The following is a 23,369-nucleotide window of genomic DNA, read 5'->3' as shown; positions in this document are numbered from 1 at the left end:
CAATGGTCAGGGTCACCAGCTGACCCATATTGTGAGGGAGGATACACAGCTGGGCAGATGTGTCCATAACAAAAAACACAATAAATGTACATATCTAGTGACCGTGTGACTGAATTATATCCCACAATGCATGTAATAGTCACATACGATAGGTATGTCCGTATTTCACATACCAAATGTGACAGGAAATAGAATAAGCATGTAAATGAAACAGAAGGAGTATATAAACTGCTACAACAATAAGGCAACGTGTAGGCTGAAAGGAACAGTATTATCCGTACCATTGACTGTGGGTACGTGTTGTCCAGTACATTTGGATATGTGCCTGGAATAAATCCCATCCTGGACATAGGAAAAGGTGGCATCCTACCAATGATTAAAACAGTCAGCCAAAATCCGCACATCAGCGGTCCAAACCGAACTTGTCAGGATGTGTCACAGTTGAACGGGTATTACCTGGGTATACCAACCATGTCATGAAAGTTAAGTATGGGCGTGTACCTATGTGCATGAGGTATAGCATGTGGAAAGTCAAACATGGCAGGGTAGTTCACACAACCATACAGGTACCTGACATATGTAGGGTATGCAATGTGTTACCTTGACCATGTCATGGGCCATCAACCAAAGCAGTGATGGATGGAGTGTCAGGAATATGTGTGTGTTGAGGGGATGGGTAATGGTATAATCCTCCAAGGCGACACTGTGTCATATGCAGAATAGGTGAACCACAGGTGAATGAGGAAGCAGCGGGTGAAGCAGAAAGAAACACAAAAACATGTATACACATTTGCAATACAACCAGACAGGCCATACTGTAGAACACAATCCCACAAACATATGAATATTAAAATGTGCGATACAAATGTATAGACATGTCACCAGCACATACCCACAGATTGGTCCTGATGGAACTGGCCATATCAAATGCAACACACCTGGATGCATAATGGACTACCCAGCATCCCCTCCACAGCACACAACCCACTCCCATACCTGAACGTCCACCAAATCCAGCCATACTTGGCCTACTGGTTTGGTGCAGCCACATCTACACATAGTGACCACTACGCATATGTAGTAGGTAGTGTCACCCTAGGCAGTTTCAGGATTGCAAGCTATATATCCCTTGCATGTAAAACCCCCAGCACATTTTCATAACGCCAGAAGAATGTTCGGAATTTGTATTGTTCTGGTCTTGTTCAATTTTTGGGATATCCATCATGGGATAAGTAACCTGTGTAAGCATTAGAATGGGTATGAAGACAAGAAGTCCAGTCCTGTAGATATCTGGACACAAGTTGGAATGTGCAGTAGTGGAGCACGAGACTGTCCAGCCCTAGATGGTCATGCAGAACCTACTACCCAGAATCAAACACCTGCCCGTGACACACGTGTCCCATCACGAATAAGCGAGAGAATATATTGCACACATTCACATAGTGGCACATGGTATAAGGGTGATGAAGGCACTGATGTAAACAGGATACCCCCTGATCCACTGCGTGAGGGACAATTAATGTGTGTGTAGGTGTGACCTGACCAACAATGATACAATTCCAAATGTCCTGTGATTGTAGGAAATAACTATGTACCATACTGCATGTAACAGTTGCCTAAAGCGGTCATGTCAGGATAGAATAAACGTAATTCTTAGAAGAAACAGGGAAACAACAAAAGTGCCAAAGGTATAAGGCTCACAGCTATGAAACAAATGAAGGTTCTAAACCAGCACTGACCGTGGCTATGTGTTGGCCCAAACAATTTGGCGTCCGCAGTAGGGTTACCATCTGTCCCGCTATGAGAGGGACAGTCCCTCTTTAGACAGTTGTGTCCTGACAAAATACATTACAACTGGCAGATGTCCTGGGATTGTAGGACATAATTATGTCCCATATGTGATGTAATAGTTGCAGAAAATAATTATTTCAGTATCTAAATACCTAAATGTTACAAGAAACATAATAAGCAACTAAACCGCTACAACAATAGGCTTTTATGTAGGCAAATAAGCAAGGTGGCAACCCTAGTCCCCAGAATACATCCCAACCTGTACATATGACAATGTCAATGCTACCAATGGTCAGAGCATTCGCACAATAATTGGCCAGCCTCTTAACCAGTCACAAAGCCAGTGACCTTTGGGGGAAAGGTGTTGAATGAGAATGACTACTTACAACAATGAAGTGTAATAGATGCATTTAACTGCAGAAATTTAGTAGTATTATGAATCTGTCAACACTTCCAAGTTAATAGTACTAATATGGTAGAAGTGTCCGTGATTGTCCTTGAGTTGTCAAAGGCCATTCTCTGTCACTGTAGAAACGAGTCCCCGAGTATCACAGAGGTCCGTACACATAAGTACACCAACCGACTGTCACATCTGTTGACAGGACTATTGTATACCTGTAGTGAATTTATAACAGATGTCCAGAATAATATTCATTGTATCTATAAATGAATGAAATAATCAAATGGGAAGAGAAACATGTGGAAACCACCCCCTAACCTGCATTATGTAGTGGAACCACTCCCCACCCTAAATTATGTAGCACCAACCCAAAAATGTGGTCAGAGGTGCCCAAACACCTGCATCTGTAAACACAGGAAGAATGTTAAACTCTGGACTAACTCTGCCCATGTGCTACATCTGAGCTTTGAACATTGCCAGGGCAGTCCCAGTCACCAGTCGGCCAAACCAGCACATGAACACCATGACAATGAAATCTGCGTATGTGCAAGGACTATAAGCGTAGGAGTTCTGATTATCCTTGGAGTGAGTAGACTTGCAGCACAGGTCCAGAGCAGTAGGAAACAGGGAATGTCCTAATTGCAGTACTGCGGTTTTCCCAGCAGGAGAATGGATGCCTGCTGTGTAAGGGAAGCGGTGAGGCGTATGTCAGAGTTGCTATGAACCATGGGTATACATATAAATGAGCCAGAACACCAATAGTGTAGTGGTTACAGCATCTGTCCAACGTAAAGGCATTCCCGGTTCAAGTACGACTATAGTACATACTAATTGTGTAATGAATGCCTCTGTGCTGTAAAGCCAACATTTATACATGTAAAGGTGACCGTGTTCGCATGGGTCTGTTAACCGGATTCCATCAAAGTGGTACTTTCATAAGGAATAAGGCACATGTAATCCCAAAGAAGTGCCTGTAAACATATGTAACTCAGAATAAGTAGATGCAAGTGCGCCTACGCGGGTGTACGCAGCTTTAGCATAGCAAATGTATGTTGTCTTGTACAGCTGTAACTTTTATATATATAGATAGATAGATGTGTGTATAGATAAATATCCACAGACATAACAGAAATATGCAATTATATATCTACATATTTATCTATATATAGATATAAATATATATATATATATATATATATATATATATATATATATATATATATATATATATATATATATATACACACACATATATATATATATATATATATATATATATATATATATATATATATAAATAGATATGTAAGGAACACCGAAAGTCGAAAGCAAACATAAGGGTTGTGAAGGGAATCCAGAGCAAGTAAGGAATTATGAAGTGCTCGCAGCGTATGTCACATAAAGCTGCACAAGTGTGAGTAGAGCACCACTCTTCACACCAGAGGCAGGGTTATACCAGTGGCCATAACATCGCTCAAGTGCTATGTCAACTTTGTAAACAGACGGAATATAGTACATGTTGCAACCACCTACACTTGTAACCCACAAATCATTCTTAATCCATAACACCAGGAAAGGCACGTATGTGCAAATATGAATGGATGGTGAGCCTGTGAATACACAAGGTGGTACAAAATGTGTGTAGGGCCCCAACGCTCTGGAGAGGGCAATGTGTAAAGGTGCTTCATGGCTGCGATATAAGTTGTTTAATGGCTGTTATGCGTGGAAACTCAACACGGGTGTGCAGGAGAAACTATGGATATGCAATTATGGACACAGGAGTGCTAGGGTATGTTGTGCCAGGTGCAATGGAGAGGCCCGTGGAGGTCAGCTAATATGTAGGTGCGATTCCCAGATAGAGCATCATTTGAGTGGAGACCTGCGTGAATGGGCATATCGTTGTTGGACGTTGTGCGTCAGGGCTGGCAGCCCGGCACTTAAAACCTATATGCCACCCATGAGCGGAACTGAGTTCTGCTGTGACAACCCCAAACTGGGAAAAGCAGAAAGACACAACTACATGAAGACAACAATATGTTGACGTACAGTCACAGTAACACAAACACACATCTATCAACAGTAATATTATGAATGTGCACAGAAACAAACACAGTAGCAGGAATAATAGGCTGTGCATACGAGTAATAGGTCGAATGACACTGTATCACATCCCAGTTAGCAGCGGCACCCCAGACATGAAAAACGTGCAACATCTGTCTGCTGTATAAATTGCAATATACTGAGCACAAGTTCACCGGAGTGAAGTGATGGTGTCATATTGACTAAGGCAATAGTATGCTTTACACATATATATTCATACGGATATATATATATATATATATATATATACACACACACACAAGGATATACTACAGATATATATAGATAGATATATATACACAAACAACAGGTAGTGATATATACACATACAGACAGGCAATACAGATCAATACACTGCCACTGTCCAAAACACTGGTAGGAAAGTACCAGTGGGAGAGTTCTGCAAGGTCTACACTTTAAACATGGATAACGTTGTCCCTTGCGGGACCCCAAAAATTCAGGGTACGTGTAAATCTGCGAACATCAATACGAGCAGGATGTAGGTGTACATGGAACAGTAGGTTGTGCAAGTGTGATAATACATGGGTTGACAAAACTTACGACATGTGTCCCGAGACTGGGAGTGTGGGCAATGTGTAGGGGTGTGCTCATACCCCAGCTGTGCTCGCAGTAAGTATTTGTCATGACTGCTGTAGAGGGATGCCAGGTAGGTGGACCATGGGTATGCATTAATGGGCTTAAGTGTGTAGGTGCTGGTTGGCAGAGATGTAGTAGGCCCGCTCAGTGGAAGTCATTAATATTCCTATGTGGGCATAGCATACGCCTCCACCTCCCAAACCTGAAGAGCACATCTACTGGATAGTCTGTAAACCATTGGGGGAATACATAGAGACCAAATCAGTGCCATGTACCCAATTAGCATGGACATCCATAGTTATGTATCAGAATGTAACAAAGTCCAACTAAACACTTCCAGAACTAGTGATATTATGTGAACAGGTGACGGAATACAGGTAATGACAGATGACAACATGTATGAGTCATAAACAGCATGTACCTCGACAAACGTGAATGAATACATATGCTCTGTGACGGTGAATGTGTCTGGTTAATAGAACCAATCGTCTAAATGTGTCCCACAGGGTGTTATGCATTGTTCTTGATACAGTATTCATTCACACCCATTGGTATGTGAGTTCTGCTACTGATGGAAAGTGCAGAATTTGCTGACCACCTTAGGTAGATGATAGCATAATAGAAGAGGTTCAACACCCATACGCCTGCGAGGGACACACCTGTCTGGGCAGTTGTGTCCTGCAAAATGACAGTTATGGCACATGGCCTGTGAGTTCGGGAATGGAGGCTATATAGTGTGTGTAGTGGTGTCAGACATCAATTTGTTGTATCAGTAACAGCTACATGTAATAGGAAACAGTATTATCAATTATAATGCTACATGAATAACCTTAATGTATGCAAACCGTGGAAGTCGTCCGTTTACTACTGGCTGTGGGTATGTGTTGCCTTGACACATGTGATAGCTCTACATATAGGGTCTATAGGGCCGCCTCCATTCTGAATGGCCAATGTGGAACCTGCTCTGTAGAAATGTCAGATGTACCAGGGCAGGACATACCTACAGCCATGCATAGTACAGAAATATACATATCGGAACAAATCAAAGCGTAGTCTAGCAGCAGTAAAGTTGCTTATGCTACTACATATGACATATCGACGTGTCAGGTATACAAGACCTGTAACAAGCAACCAGTACAGATATGTACAACATGAAAATGTCCCCTAATCAGGACAGTTGCAATGGCTAGAGTATTGTCCATACCACTTAACTGTCCCTGAATGTCAGGTACGTCCCTGAGTTTGACTGAAAGTTTAACTCTGTCCCTCTTAATCCCTCCTAAAATTAGTGGCTGTTGAAGGAAAGGTGGTGAATTACACTTACTGACTAATGACAATAAGTAAGAGTTATAAACAACTGTTACTTCAGAATATGTGTATTAAGTCATATGCTCTGATTCTGTCACTGTTTCAAGTTAATAGCACTACTTTTGTAAAAGTGTCCCTGATTTTTCTTGACCTGTCCCTGATTCTGTAGAAATGTGCCCCCGATTGGTGGAGAGTTCTGGTATTGTCACATGAGATATGCATGATGAGGGACTGTCCCATGCAAAGTGGGAAAGGTGTCACTCCTACAGTCTCCCATCGTGCAATCTGAAAGGTGGACAATGTGCAGTAGGTATGCGGTAGCATGACTCTGCGGACAGCTGCGATAACAAACTCAAGTCACATGTCAGCATTGCAGAGTATCGGTTCCCATGTATCAGGCAGATGGGAGCAGATCGTATGAGGAACACGCATATAATATGATTAAGTCACTGGACAGGCTGCCGAGTCCGTACAGTCGAACGCCTGCCACCGCAAAATGGTTACACATACCCGATGCTGTAGTCATGTAGTCTGATGTAATACGCATCAAAAGGGATTGCACACATATAACGTGAGTGACAAATGTAAGCGGAAATGTCGGTGAGCGAGCGGCTGTAAGCGTGTTTGCCTACCAGTGTACCAGTAGTGCACTGCCAAAGAAATGTGGAGTCTAAACATGTATAAGGTGCTGTGACCAGGGGTCAGCAGTGTTTAACACTGTGCAAACCCATGCACAACTGCTCCCACCTGCTGGAATGTGCCTTACCCAGTCTGTATCCAAAGGCGTTGGCCTGTCCGCAAACAAAGAACTGCCCTATACACGTGATGGTAGAAGTACCCTGCACACATAGCTCATGTGAATTAACAATAGACCATGACATATGTACAGACAATAGACCACACACACACCATACGGCGCAGACATCCAACAGTATAGTAATGTACTGGCAGATATGTCCGGACCACTGGTGTATGCATGCCTGGCCGTCCTATGTTTCAGTGTGTGAGCATGCCCAGTGTGACTGTTACGCATGTTGTCGACCGACATTACCGTCCTACCATCATGTGTTTGAGCATGCCAAGTATGGTCAACTGTATTGCATGTGTCACATGTCCAGCTAGCTAGAACTGTGTTGCTGACCCCTCCATTCTACACAGACAGGTGTCATGCTGTGTCTGCAGGGTAGATAATGGTCATATGGCATTGACAGTTGCTACATATCTGCATAGCATGGGAGGACATCTACAACCACAGTCCTATACAGCGCCGTGGGTGGCACACATGACTCTCACATGTGTAGGTTTGATGGGGGGCACAGCCAACAGTTGTACAGTTGTATACATCTGCCACTACAGTACTGGTATGTCGGGTACTCCATGTCAGTGTGTGGACCTACCTAAATTGCTGGTTGGAGGGATACCAGGGTACGTCAGTTCCCAGCTTTAATTACCAGCACAGTGGTGTTGGACGTCCTAGCTTACACAACTTACATCAAACTGCCTGGCCTGCTGTCCTCTGTGTGTTTCTTAGTGGGTCGGGGTCATTCATTGGGCATATCCATAGGCCATCGTATATCATCTGTCTGTATTGGTCCACATCTGTCCAGCTGCATGGAATGTGTGTGGGCTGTACGGACACACATGATGGTCAGCCCATAATCTGCAGTGGGTTAGGACACCCTGTGTACTACAGGCTACTATTGTGACCCCCGTATGTGCTACAGAGGTCATGGTGCCACTATGGATGTGTACTGTCTGCTGCCCTAACATTTGGCCACCACAGTCACTTGTATGCTCACATACATACCATAGCAATGGGTAACTACACATTCTAATACAACTGCCACTTGTTAGATCAATAGACATACCCTGGGTGTGTTCTGGACTTGAGGACGGTGCTGGAGTGCTGCCTATGTCGGATGCACACAGTGCACCTCCTATACATGGCCGAGCACAGGTACTGTCATGTTTGGCATCCATTGTACTGTGTGCGGATCAGAGAGGGGGAATCCGTGGGTACCTACTGTGTCAATGCATATGCCTTGTGTTGCCTCTTTGCCATGGGCAGGTCATACTGTGCATGGGCTTTCACCGACTGTGCCCTGCTCAGGTAGTTCCTTCACCAAATCACACTGTGCCTGTACAGGCCTTGGCAGTGGTGTTGGGCTGTGTGGCCCTGCCCCATGCTGTTCCTGCTGCAACTGTTACTGCAGGATAAGATTGTGTAGCATAGCAAATACCATAACAACTTGTATGCATGTAGCTTGTGAATACTGCAGAGATCCAATGGATGTGTCCGGATACCAGAACTGTGAATTGAGCATCCCAAACCCATGCACAAGTATATGTCTTGCCTGTGCATCCACCTCAGTATGGTGTGAGTGTTCAGGTGTGTGTGCATTGCTGATGGGTGTCATCAGCCATGACACCAGTGTTTACCCAGCATCCCCCACTAGGAGTCTGTAGGGGATGTCCATATTGACATTGGTGTGTTACAGCTGTGTCAGAAGACATATATCAGACACATCATAGCTTCCAGGGCAGACAGCACACACATTCAATCTCATGCCCTGGCCATCGCATATGGCCTAGCTGTTGGATGGTATGCCCCTGCAGTGACTGTAGGCCCTACCCTGCTCACCGAGTGGTGCTACGATGTGTATGTGTGTGCAGGCTATAGCACCCAGTACCCCATGGTAGTCATCTATGTGGTTGAACAGATGCATATTGCTGGTCTACTAATCACGTGTGTTGAGGACATGTACGTGCTCACTAGCATGTGTTGACATGGAGTCTGTGAACTGGTGCAATGCTCTGGATGCAGATGCCTGTGAGATCCCCATGATATCCCCAGTTGTGCTGTGTGAGGTACCTGTGGCTAGTACACCTAGGCCAACACATACCATGGTATCCACTGTGATGTGTTTCCCTCAGCCTGTTTGATGTGTCAGGTGTGGCAGGCACAGGTCAACAAGCTGCTGTAGGAGGTCTCTGTCCATCCCATAGAGCTCCAACATCCCCAGCCCATGTAGCCCCTGGTAAGTCACCCTCGGTCTATAAAGTCTTATGTCACCCCAGTAAGGATTGTTCGGCAGTATACACATCCTCACTGCCGCAGCCTCCTGCACATGTTGGTATATGCTGCCTGCTGCAGCCCGTGCCATTTGGTTGGACTGTGTCATGAAATGTCCATGCAGGTATACACCGGTGGTCTAGAGTGCGGACGAAACCTGTGTGTATGCTGCTTGCTCGCATTAACGTACTGTTCATGTGCGGGCTGGCCATGTCATCTGCTGATTGTGCTGATCAACACCTGTTTGTGTAGCCTGTACACCCTGACTACCCCACCACTGCTGTCATCCCTCCCAATGTCATCAGGCAGGTGTAGACACACCCCTAGCTTAGGTGTGCTAAGGCAGGAGCACTCCAGAGGCACAGTTCTGCAATGTACATACAGTATGCCTAACCCCCCTCCCATGCTGTCAACTATATTCGAGACCTGCACCCGGCTGACTACACATATACACTCCAGGGACCAGCAGCACACCCTGGTGATAAATGTGATTCACTATAGTCAACCTCATCTGCATAGTATAGTCTTCTAATGAATAGTTATATGACCCATACCGAACCTCCAAATTAATAACCACTGCTCAGTGTCGCTCAGATCCATGCACTACTGGCAACAGGTGCCTTACTATCACCATATTCAATGTGCCATGGTCTTCCCAGCAACAAAATAACCGGTGTCTACACGACTACAACCCATGGCCCTGCACACTACAGACGATGTGCATTACCACCACACCATGGCAGATATACATAGATCCCAGGTTATCACGTACAGATCATCCGGCACAAACATTCAATAGTGCTGATGTCACCAGACATATATGTTCACATCTATGTCCACCTCTACATCTACATAATTATTTGTATACATATATACATGGACATATATATATATATATATATATATATATATATATATATATATTAATATACACACATATACATGTACACACATATGTAGCTATGGCATTTATATCACAACAACAGACCACATGACAGCAATGCATTAAACAAGAATAAAAAGGAAACAACATGTGCCACCTGCATCATGTAGTGTTGTTACTATCAAGGCACGTGTGTTATGTTGCATCACATGGGTCAGACCATATCAAGGGTAAGTGTAGGGCTGCTGACAGTTACTCAAGAGACCTATTAGCAAATGTTTGTGTTGACAACCCAGTGTCTTGGCAGAATATGTGGGCTGTGGACACTATATAGGTCAGCAACAAAATACACTGAACACATCCCGCAGCTAACCACACTACAGCATTATGCAGTAACAGAATGCACTACCGAGTTCCAGCATCACCGCACTCCCACAGCAATACATGTAGGTGGATAACGTCATCCGCAAAGGAAAAGATGCCGATAGGGAATGTATGGGGAGTGAGCCTTCTAAAAGCATTACTCTGTCCCCAGGCAGCTGGAAACACACACACACACACACACACACACACACACACACACACACACACACACACACACACACACACACACACACACTTGGCAGGGCTGGGAGTTGAACATACACCTAACTACCTTATTACACTGCAGCATTATGCAGTTACAGAACACACTATCGAGATTACTGGTACACAGCACTCCCAGAGGCATACTTCTAGGTGGATGACATCATCCACAAAGGCAAAGACGCCGATAGGGAATGTATGTGGAGTGAGCCATCTAAAAGCATTACTCTGTCCCCAGGCAGCTGGAAACACACACACAGACACACACACACACACTTGGCAGGGCTGGGAGTCGAACATACACCTAACTACCTTATCACACTACAGCACACCAGTTATAGAACGGGCTATTGAGATTACTGGTACACAGCACTCCCAGAGGCATATTTCTAGGTGGATGACATCATCCGCAAAGGCAAAGATGCCGATAGGGAATGTATGTGGAATGAGACATCTAAAAGCATTACTCTGTCCCCAGGCAGCAGAACTGTGAATTGAGCATCCCAAACCCATGCACAAGTATATGTCTTGCCTGTGCATCCACCTCAGTATGATGTGAGTGTTCAGGTGTGTGTGCATTGCTGATGGGTGTCATCAGCCATGACACCAGTGTTTACCAAGCATCCCCCACTAGGAGACTGTAGGGGATGTCCATATTGACATTGGTGTGTTACAGCTGTGTCAGAAGACATATATCAGACACATCATAGCTTCCAGGGCAGACAACACACACATTCAATCTCATGCCCCGCCATCGATATGGCCTGGCTGTTGGATGGTATGCCTGCAGTGACTGTAGGCCCTACCCTGCTCACCGAGTGGTGCTTCGATGTGTGTATGTGTGTGCAGGCTATAGCACCCAGTACCCCATGGTAGTCATCTATGTGGTTGAACAGATGCATATTGCTGGTCTACTAATCACGTGTGTTGAGGACATATGCGTGCTCACTAGCATGTGTTGACATGGAGTCTGTGAACTGGTGCAATGCTCTGGATGCAGATGCCTGTGAGATCCCATGATATCCCCAGTTGTGCTGTGGGAGGTACCTGTGGCTAGTACACCTAGGCCAACACATACCATGGTATCCACTGTGATGTGTTTCCCTCAGCCTGTTTGATGTGTCAGGTGTGGCAGGCACAGGTCAACAAGCTGCTGTAGGAGGTCTCTGTCCATCCCATAGAGCTCCAACATCCCCAGCCCATGTGGCCCCTGGTAAGTCACCCCTCGGTCTATAAAGTCTTATGTCACCCCAGTAAGGATTGTTCGGCAGTATACACATCCTCACTGCCGCAGCCTCCTGCACATGTTGGTATATGCTGCCTGCTGCAGCCCGTGCCATTTGGTTGGACTGTGTCATGAAATGTCCATGCAGGTATACACCGGTGGTCTAGAGTGCGGACGAAACCTGTGTGTATGCTGCTTGCTCGCATTAACGTACTGTTCATGTGCGGGCTGGCCATGTCATCTGCTGATTGTGCTGATCAACACCTGTTTGTGTAGCCTGTACACCCTGACTACCCCACCACTGCTGTCATCCCTCCCAATGTCATCAGGCAGGTGTAGACACACCCCTAGCTTAGGTGTGCTAAGGCAGGAGCACTCCAGAGGCACAGTTCTGCAATGTACATACAGTATGCCTAACCCCCCTCCCATGCTGTCAACTATATTCGAGACCTGCACCCGGCTGACTACACATATACACTCCAGGGACCAGCAGCACACCCTGGTGATAAATGTGATTCACTATAGTCAACCTCATCTGCATAGTATAGTCTTCTAATGAATAGTTATATGACCCATACCGAACCTCCAAATTAATAACCACTGCTCAGTGTCGCTCAGATCCATGCACTACTGGCAACAGGTGCCTTACTATCACCATATTCAATGTGCCATGGTCTTCCCAGCAACAAAATAACCGGTGTCTACACGACTACAACCCATGGCCCTGCACACTACAGACGATGTGCATTACCACCACACCATGGCAGATATACATAGATCCCAGGTTATCACGTACAGGTCATCCGGCACAAACATTCAATAGTGCTGATGTCACCAGACATATATGTTCACATCTATGTCCACCTCTACATCTACATAATTATTTGTATACATATATACATGGACATATATATATATATATATATATATATATATATATATATATATATTAATATACACACATATACATGTACACACATATGTAGCTATGGCATTTATATCACAACAACAGACCACATGACAGCAATGCATTAAACAAGAATAAAAAGGAAACAACATGTGCCACCTGCATCATGTAGTGTTGTTACTATCAAGGCACGTGTGTTATGTTGCATCACATGGGTCAGACCATATCAAGGGTAAGTGTAGGGCTGCTGACAGTTACTCAAGAGACCTATTAGCAAATGTTTGTGTTGACAACCCAGTGTCTTGGCAGAATATGTGGGCTGTGGACACTATATAGGTCAGCAACAAAATACACTGAACACATCCCGCAGCTAACCACACTACAGCATTATGCAGTAACAGAATGCACTACCGAGTTCCAGCATCACCGCACTCCCACAGCAATACATGTAGGTGGATAACGTCATCCGCAAAGGAAAAGATGCCGATAGGGAATGTATGGGGAGTGAGCCTTCTAAAAGCATTACTCTGTCCCCAGGCAGCTGGAAACACACACACACACACACACACACACACACACACACACACACACACACACACACACACACACACACACACACACACTTGGCAGGGCTGGGAGTTGAACATACACCTAACTACCTTATTACACTGCAGCATTATGCAGTTACAGAACACACTATCGAGATTACTGGTACACAGCACTCCCAGAGGCATACTTCTAGGTGGATGACATCATCCACAAAGGCAAAGACGCCGATAGGGAATGTATGTGGAGTGAGCCATCTAAAAGCATTACTCTGTCCCCAGGCAGCTGGAAACACACACACACAGACACACACACACTTGGCAGGGCTGGGAGTCGAACATACACCTAACTACCTTATCACACTACAGCATTACGCAGTTATAGAACGGGCTATTGAGATTACTGGTACACAGCACTCCCAGAGGCATATTTCTAGGTGGATGACATCATCCGCAAAGGCAAAGATGCCGATAGGGAATGTATGTGGAATGAGACATCTAAAAGCATTACTCTGTCCCCAGGCAGCCGGAAAAACACACACACACACACACACGCACACACACACACACACACACACACACACACACACACACACACACACACACACACACACACACACACACACTTCTACACACACACACACACACACACACACACGCACACTTGATTTAACACACCTAACTACCCACTGGTACACAGTAATTCTAGAGTATACTTCTAGGTGGATGACATCATCCGCAAAGGCAAAGATGCCGATAGGGAATGTATAGAGAGTGAGCAGTCTAAAAGCATATTACTATCCCAAGGTAGACGTAGGCAAACACACGGCAGTGGTGTGAGCGGGACAACTGCCTATCTACGGAGCACTATTACAACACTACATAGATACAAGACACACCACAGACAGTACACCCTTCAAGACAGTCAACCAGTTTGTTCAATGTAGGCATCCATCCTGATGTGGGGTATGGACATCTGTTGCCTGGATGACCACCATCGCTATACAGGATGTCAATGGCCATGCCCATACACAGAGGCACATCACCGATACAAGGTGTCATTGGGCATGCTCACACACTTAGTATCACATGTCCATTTGGAATGTACTGTGTGTCCATCTACACAATGGTGCACTGAGCATGCTCACACACTTAGAAGCAAAGGGCTATCTTGCATGCACACGGATTCTAAACACAGAAGGACACAGTTTGGAATCTATTGTGTGTCCACTGACCCGTATCAAACCATTTCTTACCAACAACACAAGATCAGCCATTGCTCGCTCCCAACTTCTATCCACCCTACTCTATGCATCTCCCATTCTGACTAATCTCAACAAAACTGAACTAAGCAAAATGGAAGCTTGCTATAACAGAATTGCCCGTTTTGCTGCAAATTGCTCATATAGAACTCATCATTGTACTGCTTTGAGACAGCTCCACTGGCTTGAACTGCCCAACCTCCTAACCTACAATCAGCTCTGCTTCTGTCATTCTATCTATTACCTCCCCAATAAGTGTCCTGCCCTCAAAAACCTAATACAACATCACTCAGCCAAAAGGCCTCTTAGATCATCAAGCAAACTACTACTAGAAGTCACCAACAGCTACAATAGCTTTGGAGATGCACTATATAGTAGTTCGGTGGCTAAAAAATGGAACTCTGTCCCTACTAGCATTCAAAACACATCATCCAAAGCCTCCTTTAAAGACCTCATCAGGCAACATCTCAAGCAAAGTTGGCAGTGCCGTGATTGCTCCCCAGGCTAGTGAAAGCGGATAACATATGCATTCTAAATCTAGAGCAATTTATAATAGTTTTTCAATCTCACTCACAAACACTGGCTAATCTACAATGTATTTACTGTACCTGTGTGCTATGTATGTATTCTACCTACATTCTAAAGTTCAGCTGTACACCACAAATCTATTACTTACCTTTATTTTTAAAATTAATATATTTTTTGATTGCTCTCTCCACTGTAACTGTTTGTGCCGCATGCCACTGTAAAAACATGTCTCTTGTAATTTGTGTGTATACTGATTATGTCTAAATAACTAAATGTGTCTGTAATTTTTCTTTGTGGAGCTTTTCTCCCTGGGCCTCTGCTGAAAAAGGGCCTTTTCGGCTCAGTCAGACACCCCCGGTTAACAAATGTAAAATAAAAAATAAATAAATAAATAAAAATAAATCTACACAACGGCGTACTGGGCATGCTCACCACTTAGCTGCAAAGGGCTGTCTTGCATGCACATGGATTCCTAACACGGAAGGCACAGTTTGGAATGTACTGTGTGTCCATCTACACAACGGCGTACTGGGCATGCTCACACACTTAGCAGTAGCAAAGGGCTGTCTTGCATGCACACAGATTCTAAACACAGAAGGGCACAGTATGGTGTTACTGTCCCCACATACATGAAGGCTACTCGCATGTACTGACCAGTACACACTCGAGCCATCACAGATGTCTCAGATGCAGATCACAGAGGTAAACGCCGCATTCTACTATGTAGCCCTCAGACATCACCATTACCTTGGACCAGCAACACACATCCATACATTACCACAACACCATGTGACTCATGACCAGTGGACTGTACATAGGTCTACAGCAACTGTGCAGACTACACATGTACTGACAGGGTTCCATCATGTGTTATGCAATGCAATGATACCGCTGTACATAACCAGGTCGGCACTACACATAACAGGAGCCCTGGGTCTTACACAGCTGTGACAGATGACTGTCACTGTACACCAAAGAACACACATGTTTGGATATAACATACATGTAATCGCAGTGGATATGTGCATGGACCACACACACACAACACATATGTATATAGCATAGCTTTTGCTGTCCTCCATGCAGACAAGTGGCTACAGCAATCACATGCATGCACATGGAAGGTAGGTCCATGGCTGTTGAATGCTAATAGTACATGAGGTAGCAATGTTGACTGAGGAAACATTCCCTCTGTACTAGTTACCCATAACACCCATCATATCATGCAATAGTCCATGTGTTATGTATGTCACCACATATGTCCACCAATTGCAATGCATACAAGCATGGCTACATGACAGGCATGTAGGACCAACACACATGTACATGTAGTGGTGTGCATGCAGCTACCATGCATGTGCAGTAGCTGATGTATGTAATTCATCTTTGCCTAACTGCAAAATGCAGTTGCACTACAGTCCCATCATTGACACCTGTATATGGTGAAATACTGACAGTACGGTAGGATGTACACCAGGTATGGATGGATGTGTGTACATAAAGTGGTGATCCACCTTTGCAGATGTATGTTTGCCGGGGACGGCTCACAGGTGTGTCACAAGCCATCCTACCATTACATGTGCAAACAGTATGCTATGTTACTGTTACTTGACGGTGAAGACATAAAACCTACGCAGCGGTCGGGTGTTACTGACTGTAAGTCACTTGACACCTGTAACCCTTACATCCTCTCGTGTGCATATAGCAGCACAATTGCCGAAGGTAGCATTGGTACACATAATGCGGCCAATACTGCTCCATGACTGTCAGACATATCTTATAGCAGGTGTATCATTCACAGTACTGCCATGTGTTTCGCTTGTGTGACCATACATGCCACATATGGTGGGGAATACATCCTAATTGTTACACACCCCTGTACACTGTTGTAGAGATCTGTACATACTGCAGGCGTAGGCAGGGGTGGTGTGTTTATCACACACATGTCAGCTATCCATATGTGAATGACATTTGTGGACTCCACAGTGTGTGTGTATGTATGTATGACTTTCTGGTGCATGGAGTGAGGGTGTATGCTACCATACAGAACAGACAGGATCCCTAACCCCTCATGGTGATGCAGTCTACTACCCTGTTGATGCCATCGGTCTCAGCCTTACTGGCTACCTGTACATGTTCATTCTCTGTGTCGCATCGTGTGGGTGCACAGTACTATGAGGGTGATTACCACATAGGCAGGGGGTCCTCACCTCAACATTATCGAGTGTGCGTTATAGTGTTGTTGACCCCATGAGTGTGGGCATGTTACTGTGTGTTTATGTGTATGTCTGTGTGTGTTCTCATCCTGTAATGTGACAGGGTATTACTGCAACACAGTGAGGCCTCATGCTATCAAGTGGCCTCTAACATTATCATCGGCCAGACCACTGTGTAAACCCCCCGCACCATGTCAACATACCTGTGATGTGACCTGGTATGGATGTCACGTCTCTAGCCACTGTAGCCTATTAAACAGCCCACATGCTTCTGGATCAGTAGATGTGTGGACATCTGTGGTATGGTAGCCTTTCTAACAGTGAGGTTGAGGCTACGTATAACATGCTGGTATTGCCATACATGCCTGTAAGTACTCCACATTTACACATGGGAAACTGCAAACACTGCTACTTGTTGGCACATGCAAGTAGACCATAAGGAGGGTACCAGGGCATCATTACCAACATGCTGTTACTGTTGTTACCAAGACACATACTGTGAACATATAACAATGCATTATAAACCTGTACTACATGGTATGTCTGGTGCGTGTCATCAGTACACAACTAATGTAATATACACTTCTCTCACTATTCTGTTCGCCCTGTGCATCAGACCATTTGAGCATGTCCCTGCACCGATGGTGTGGATGACAGGGATGTGGCACAGGCATAAGCATATGCACAGGGTGATAATGTTTGCCAGGGTCATAGGCTGCACCAGTGGATGACATCATGTGTGTGGGTAAAGGCTGGTGATCTGATTGGACATGTGTGGTCATTATGCATGTGGGTGTTGCGGTGCCCTACAGATGTTTTTGCTGTGTGCGTGTATGAGTGCACACAGTTCTGCCTTTTGCCAGGCCTACACAGGGGTATTATTGACAGCTCCAGATTGTACAGACCAGGATGTACAGCTCACTGTGTCCAGCCATGTGACCTGTGCCTGCCAGGGATTGCATGGGCACTACCAGGCAGAGGTACAGATTGACTACTGTCCGATGACACATGTCCATTGGAACCGTGTCCCCGCTGGGAACATCCAGGGCCACGTCCATGTGGCCTGCTGTGTCCTGGTGTGGACAGCACAGCACCAGCTGCACTGCTACTGCTACCGGCACTATGGGAGCGGGCATGTGAGGTGGCTCATTCACATTGACCTGCATTAGATGGTGTAGCTGGCCTACGTCCATGTGGCCTACACCTCACTCCTACCAGATGTTCCAGCACAGACAGCTCACGCTCGCAGATTGCCATGCCACGGTCAAGGATTCCGACCATGTCATCCAATCGCCTGTTCAGAACATCAACAATCTGCTGTTGAGCATTTGCCAATGCCTGGATGTTGTCATTTGGAGTACGGATAGCAGCCCTCTGAAGCCTCTGCCCTTCTCTGTTCTGCCATTCAGCACGTGCCTGTGCTGCTATTACAGTCTGGAACATGCGTCTGGTGACACCAGCTGCTGTGCTCTGTCCTGCAGGTGCATGTCTGCCAGAGGTCCTCCTACGAGCAACACTGGCCACATGCCTGTGTGGCACATCTGCTGTCATTACACTGACACCATGGTGTGGAGACACACATCTTCTGTAGCCACTACACATTTCTGTTCCAAGCTAACACACGCTGACTGTCCTTCCTCTATGGCCACAGGTGATGGGGTATGTGTTGGCATGAGAACTGTGTGCGGGGATGAGGGGGACATAGCTGGGATGGCAACCATTGGCACAGATTCAGCCCCTGACAACCCTGCCTGTACCTCATGCATATGTTCACGATGGAACTGCACCACGAATGATACACTCAAAACCAAAAAACTAAAAGCACCAGTATTACCAAGCAACACGAAACAATAGTATTTAGCGCTTTCAATCACTTTTATTTTATGTGACCTTCTTCTGAAGAAGGTCACATAAAATAAAAGTGATTGAAAGCGCTAAATACTATTGTTTCGTGTTGCTTGGTAATACTGGTGCTTTTGTTTTTTTTGGTTTCATGCATATGTTCATCACTGCTAGTATCTGTGGGGACACTAATATCAGATGGACCGCAGGAGGGTAAGGCACTTACATCACCTGTGAATGCAAAGAAAGACTCTACATTACAATAGACACACACACACAGATACGCACACACACAGACACACACACACACACACACACACACACACACACACACACACACACACACACACACACACACACACACACACACACACACACACACACACACACACACACACACACACACACACACACACACACACACACACACACACAGACCCACCATGCATGTGATTTGACAGATGGCATGCAGCATGCATGTGATACAGCAGACAGCATGCAGCTCAGACATTAATAGTGGTAGTTAGCATACCTCCCTGGGTTGTACACAACAGCAAGCAGGTGTCATATCAGTAGCCATGCAGTTCACACAATCATGGTAGTAAGCATGCATCCCTGTGATACACCATGTGGACCAGCACAGGTTAACAGTACACATGGCTGAAGTGACTTTGACATGTAATCTGCTGACGTGTGCATTGACATGCATACATGTCTGACACAATGGTGTCCTGACATGTGTACAGCATTGTAATGGGTATCACATTGCAGTGTTGTCTGTATGCCCTACAGATAGAATGCACATTTAGGAAATTTCCATGAGCATGGAAGGGTAGTGTGAGGCATCTACATTGCTATACAGTGTGAAGTACAGACACTGTGCCATGGCATGGCATCATGAGGCGTCTATATTGCTATACAGTGTGTAATTTGCACACATTGCATAGCTATAACCGTGCATACACATGACATAACTGTGGATTGTGACCCACGTAGCTGAGGTGTATACACACCAAACTATGCTGTGTCATGTGACAAGTCACTGGAAGACCTACGGCTGACACCCCTGCACAACTACTACAGAGTCTTAGCTGCCTGGCAACCATGTCCACACATGGCAGACTTGTCAATACACCATGTCCCACATGACATTGATGTACCACACACACGAGGTGCACGGCTGATGGTGATGTCCTACAGCAGCAAGGGAAATGTACGGTAGCTGTGGCCTGATGTGGTGTCAATGTCTGTGGAAGCTATACAGGTGACTACTGTCATGCTATGACACAGTCGTGATGTTCAACACATCTAATATGGTCGACTTACGTGACACCTCCACTAGCTGTGCACAGGCTTTTAGGATGTCCAGTGTACCACATCAACTGTATAATCAGTCAACTAAGGCTATAGTTGTACCATGTGTGGACCATGTGCAACAGGGTGTATACACATCACATCTACTGTGTGGCTACATGTCTCTGGCCATCCTCCATATTAAGTGTGTGAACATGTGTTGGCCAAATGTTTGTGATGGCCTTCTATCTCACATGTCTGTGTAGTCCCATATGACATACACCCATAGATATCAGATATGTCACCGTCCACAGGGCTATGCAGACAATGGATTGTATGTTTGGTATGTGGGGTATGTATTATAGGATAGTGTGACAATACTGCAGCCAGAACACTACATGTCTGGGACATGTCAGATGGCACATCACAATGTGTGCACCCATTGCAGGGGCATATAAAACAATGGTGACTCCTGTCGGCTGCCCATATCCCAGCTCACTCTGTGGTACTGTTTGCGTACCACACGTGTTGTTCCAATGCATAGTACATATGCCTACATTGAACAACACCTCCACCATTGTATGCACAGCTGTCCACACATGTAGCAATGACAGATACTGTGGTTTCATGTCGGTGTTTCATTTCATTTGTACATATTGCACATGGGTTGCCAGTGTGAATGCTGGGAGATGCGACCTGTATATCGTGACTGGACCATACATCATGTGTACATGTGTTAACTGGCCACATGGAGAATAGATATATGCATTAGCATGCGTGATACTGATGACAGTCTCACCTGCAACGGACTGATGTCTGTGTGGCATGCCAGAGGTACCTGTATAGGGGTGACACAGCAGCTTGAACATTATCCATGACTGTATGACAGCCAAAAGGTGCACTGTGCATGTTAACACATTCACCTGTACAATAGCATATAGTATGCACATGTGTGCATACACATGGTAGCATACTCTAGTATGCAGCATGTGTGTAAACATACCTTGCATATGATGTTACATTACATATTGTACAGTGACACATGCAACTAAATGGGATATAATAGTCATATGTGCAGTAGTGACTTACCAGGCAACTCTAGGCTCATTGGTTGGGAGACACCCACCTCCACAATGGCAGCTAGTGTTTGTGGATGCTGTTCTGAGGGTGTCCCCAGGCTGGCCAGTAGCTCTTTCGGTGTGTGTGAGTGGGGGCTGGGTTGGTGGCCCACCACCTGTCCCACCTTGTTCCCTGGCAATTGCAGTGGCACGCTGTTTCACATGTCGTATCAAGTCAGTGCAGTGTCTGCGCACCTGCTGGTAGGTGCGGTTATGGCCACCCACATCATTAATCCTCCTGCGAAGGTCCTGCCACAGGTCATCACGCTGCTGGGCATGCTGTGGCACATGGCTGAACAACTCCTCATAGTTCTCATGGAGGCACGGGATGAGGACATTATCCTCCTGGTGGCTGAATGCTGGCAGGCGTAAATGAGGCATTATCTGGAAGACATAATGATGGTGACAGGTCACAGTATCACAGAGATGTACAGAGATACAGCTGCACATACATTTGTATTAAATCTAGTACATCTGCACAGTTATCTTTGCAAATCATCATGACACTGACACGACTGGCATGTTTGTGTCACACACATGTAACACCCGTTATGCATTGGGTATCATCACCATATATGTGTGTCACCACTTTACATTGTTCATACTCCATGTGAATGCTGCCTTGATGTGGGCATGTCTGTTTGCCTGTACTGGTGTTCTTACCTATCAGCACATGCCTGGATGTGTCCACAGTGATGCTGTTGACCTTGATGCTGTGTATACGTCACTTATCAACACATACACTGCCTTAATGGACATGAGCAGTGACAATGCACACATACGCACGGAACCTTTACATGCATGAGTTTTGCCATATACATCTACATGGCACTATACAGCAGTTCAACATCCTGCCACGGATCGCCTGTGTTGCACATGTGATAAACATGGGACGATGGCTAGCTGGACGTCATTCGCAGGGATGGTTATCAACTATAGCATGTACGGGCAAAGTTTCCTAGCTGTATCTGACAGCCATTTTGCCACCGCGAGGTGCATCAGTGCCACATTACTGATCCAGACAGTTAATAATACATCTACCATGCGGTCATCACACCATGTATGACAGAGATGACATGTGCAGCTTTGAGGGACAGGGTTGCATGGTATGGTGGGAGTATGTAACATGTATGGCACAGGGATCTGTCTAGCATGTGGCGATCCTTGTAATAGGACGGTGGCTGTCCATGACGTATGTCTTTCAGATCAGAGTATGTACGTCTAGCATGTCCAACATCACAGTGTAGCACATGTCTTTATGCAAGGTAGCCAGCATGCTACATAGTGGAGGTGAGGATTGTGAGGGCTGGTATCGCCCATCCACGCATGGCCAATACCCCTTAAAGCTGATATGTGATCCGATATCGGTCACCCGAGTGCTGAGTATGCCAGTCCAATGATCTCCATGCTCATGGATGGCACCCTGTCATGACATGGTGTGCCTCAGTGATGACTACCTAATAGGCCTGGAAACATCACCAACTCAGGGAGGTGAACTGCACAGCACCATCCCTTACACAGTGTCCATAATGTTGACCGCTGCCTAGGTGGTAGTTAATGGGTACAGGGTTATTCACCTAGCGGTAACAATGCTATTATCAGCTGTCAGATTGTGCATATATGTCACACACCTCACCCACAAAGCCCATTCTGTATGTTGTCCACAACAATGAGACACAGCTTTTGATCCTAGGTC

Source organism: Protopterus annectens, chromosome 2.part2 (genome assembly GCF_019279795.1).
Source record: "Protopterus annectens isolate FY-2018-M chromosome 2.part2, PAN1.0, whole genome shotgun sequence".
NCBI lineage: Eukaryota > Metazoa > Chordata > Ceratodontiformes > Protopteridae > Protopterus > Protopterus annectens.
The sequence above is the reverse complement of the archived record's forward strand: the minus strand, read 5'-3'. Positions refer to the sequence as shown.